A 3,721-nucleotide genomic window follows, 5' to 3' on the forward strand; every position below is an offset into this window, starting at 1 on the left:
CACCTTTCCCTTGCTTGACTCCAGTACAGTTTATGTTGAAATGAGGTCCTCCACAAAAATCACAAACATCATTGAACGACGGTTCACTGTGAATGGATGATACATTAATCTTACTGAGCTGTTTTGCAAGCTGTTCCACCTGGGTGGTCAGTTTTGACACAACATGATCATTCCCAGCTCTTTTTCCTTCACTCCTACTGAGTGCCAGTTATAGCTCGTGCTTACGACTCTCTCAATAAGGTTGTACGAGGCTTGTGGTTCAAGATCTTCAGGGTTACCATTTGCAATGGATTCAATCTGGATTTTATAAATGTTGGTGACTCCATTGTAAAAATTCTGCACTTGCATCCACATGGGGATGCCATGATTCGGTACCTTTCTTAATAATTCCTTGTACCTTTCCCATGCCTCGGCTAAGGATTCATCCTCCTCCTGCACAAAATGGGATACCTCATTTCTGAGTTTGATGGCCTGTCTAGGTGGAAAATATTTCATTAGAAAAGCACTGGCCATTTCTTCCCAAGTGGTAATCGTTCCTGGCTGTAGGTTCTTTAACCAGTTCTTTGCTTTGTCCTTGAGAGAAAAGAGAAACAGCTTTAGCCTTATTACATCATCGGAAACTCCTCGGTTTGATCTGAAAGTGGTGCACAATGTAATGAACTCCTGGATATGCCCGTTTGGATCTTCCGACTGGTATCCATTGAATTGTACTGCGGCTTGCAACATTTGGATCATAGATGCTTTTACTTCAAACATGTTGTTTCCTTCGTTTGGCAACACAATGCACGACAAGTGGGAGTTTGTTGGGGTTTATTGTCCTATAGACAATTGTTCTAGGATATGAACTAAATATAAATGAAGTGTTCTTTATGTCATTTGTTTTAATAAGATATGGTTTCATAAACTATATAAAGGCACCCCTTTTAAGAACTAAATAAGTCTAATAAAAGGAAATCCTTAAGTTTGTTTAAAGTGATTATAAAGTGTTCATACAAGCATGAAGTGAGACGAAACTTTATAATAAACTAATAAACTTAAAACCACCCCAAGTCAAGTAATATGTTTAGAAATAAGATTGACATATCACTGCTGAGACTTGCATGTAACAATGTCTTCTGTCGAAACAGAGAGCTGATCTCACAAGCTTCAGATATGCAGATATCTGGACAGTTACATGGATCCAATGAAAGGGAGTTCATTAGGATTGGGGACCCGACTTGAGATAACAGGATGGGTAGATTTATCCTTGTCACATGTTCATCTCATTGGTATTAATAGGTATAAGTAATCCTAAGACTCAAAGGAATGTTAATTAGTGATTCTGGATTATGGAATGTGATGCTTTGATCCTGTTGTAACACGATCCATAATAGAGATGACTCTAGGGTGTGAACGGCAGACGTTGGGTATCACAGGAAGTAATTGCAGGATAGTTATACATTGGATTGAGCATTTGTCACTCCCGATAAATGGGAGATACGTCCAAGGATCGCTTGTGGAAGACTTGACTCTAAATCCTTGCAAGGTGATAGCTTAAGACTTGAAATGCAGAATTCACTTAACCTATCTAATTGGAGTTAACTCGGCCTGTACAAGTAAAACGAACGTCTCGCTATATGTGACTTGACATTATCCATAGTCATAAGATTCAGTTCAAGGATGTAGTTGATGAAGGATCGAATTATACTGTAACTAATACGGAAAGGTCAACGACAGAATCAACCTGTCTTCTTATAGCTCTGGGGGAATGTTTCGGATTTGCTAATCACATTTCGCGTACTCATTTCGTTATGCAAAGATTAAATATAATTCCGTGAAAATTAATTTAATAGTTGCATACGGCTAGAAGCAATAAGAACCTAATGGGTCACACATAAGACTTGGAGCCCAAAAGAGAAACATATATTAATTAATTGATGGAAGCCCAACTGAGTCCACTAAGGCCCAGTATATAGGGGCGAAATTTATGTATAAAATACATAAAGAAATTAATTTGATTTTAAGCAATCCTAATTAGATTATGATTGTAAATTAAATTAATTAAAGGATAAATAAGTTAGAAGGTTTAATGAGATTAAATTGCTCCTATTATTATCCTACCAATAAGTTATTATTGTTATATTTAGATATAATTATAAATAATAACTAATAAGAATTTTATTCCGAATTAAATTCTTATTCAGTAAACCTAACTCTATCTAACTAGGGTTTAGATACAAGAGAGTATATATACCCCCTTATATGTAAATTTCGGCCAAGCCCTAGTCTACCGAAGAGAGAGAATTTCGACCCCCTTATTGAGGACGAGATCATTCACCGCTTCCTTCCGATTCGATCGATTTTCATCTATTTCTCTTATTCCTTGATCTTGTGTTGATTAATTAGAGGCAATCTATTCTTGATTGCTTATACACGGTTGAGTTCTAGCTTGATTTTGATTTGTGTTTTTGTCTTGTGCTCGGGAACTCGGAGTAAGAGTTGTGGGCACATCGATTGCAACGGTAGATAGAACTTCGAAAGGTATTTCCTTCTATCCCTCTTTATATGAAATAACAATTAACAGATCTTGGGTTAATGGAAAAAGGTTTAAATTTTTGTATTTCTGCTGCCGAACGTTAGCCTATTTTCCATCAAATTTGTAGTCAAATTCATGCCTAACAGCAGTCACTTGCGTAATGCCCTTTCTGTTGGCAGTTAAAACATTTCACAGGAGAAATGTTAGGCTTCCTTTTGTTTTTGTGCTTTTTCTCTTTGTTCCCATCCGCCTTCCTTGGCTCTTTCACATGTCCTTTACCTTTTTTATTCGATCGCTTACGTTTCTGGCCTTGTGGCTTAGAATTTCTGCCACTGGAGCTGGAACCATATAGTGAGCTTCTGCATTGATCTTAATCGATGCAAGGCGTTCCTCCTCGAGTTTGAGGTGGCGAACAACAGCGTCGAAGGTCTTAATACCTTCGGTATGTATTAGGTGCATCTTCATATGCTCCTAACTTTTTGGTAAAGAACAGATAACAACTTGCACTTTCTACTCATCTGTCAACTTGTGACCTACCTCATTCAGCTCACTGATCATGTTTGACATTTCTCTTAAATGCTTTTTCATAGTATGATCAGACCTTTTCTTGTAAGTATCAAATTTGATAGTGAGAGAGCGGAGTTTTGTTAGAGACACGGCTCCAAACTTTTCGACAGTCTCAATCTTATAAAATTGTCGAGTGAGGACATCTTGCATCACACTTAGCAGGATGATACGGGCGGTAGAATCTTTTTTCTTCTAAGCCAAATATGCATCTTTATCCCTGCGATGCTGAGCAGTAGTACCTTCAACCGGTGCAGCCATGACTTCTTCTAGGGTGTCAAGAACCTCTTGTTCTTCCAGCACATATTTTATCTTTATTCCCCATACGTCATAGTTATACCCATTCAACTTCAGGTCCTTGTTCAGTTCAGCTACAATTGATTTCCTAGCTGAGGCCATTGTGACTCACTAATCTACAATGTGATTGCACGACTTATTAAGAAGTTCTAAAGGTTTCAATACACGCAATGAATTCTCTTAGCAACCTATATCTACCTAAAAGGGTTGGTTACTAAATTTCAATTCGAATATGAGACCATATAGGTATGTCTCAAATCACCCCTTACACTTTAATAGTTAGCCTATTAGATAGATATATATGCCTAGAGAATTTCATGTTACCTTTCGTAACAAGTTTTGTAA

The 3,721-nt window shown here is 37.5% G+C and overlaps 1 non-coding gene across 1 annotated transcript; it reads left to right on the forward strand.

The window, feature by feature from the left end:
- Nucleotides 1-358: 358 nt before the first annotated feature.
- Nucleotides 359-465, forward strand: LOC136210199 (small nucleolar RNA R71). The gene has a single exon (XR_010677909.1). It is a non-coding gene; the product is annotated as a small nucleolar RNA R71 (small nucleolar RNA).
- The last annotated feature ends 3,256 nt before the right edge of the window (nt 466-3,721 follow it).

This window comes from Euphorbia lathyris, chromosome 10 (assembly GCF_963576675.1).
Source record: "Euphorbia lathyris chromosome 10, ddEupLath1.1, whole genome shotgun sequence".
In the NCBI taxonomy this organism is placed as follows: Eukaryota; Viridiplantae; Streptophyta; class Magnoliopsida; order Malpighiales; family Euphorbiaceae; genus Euphorbia; species Euphorbia lathyris.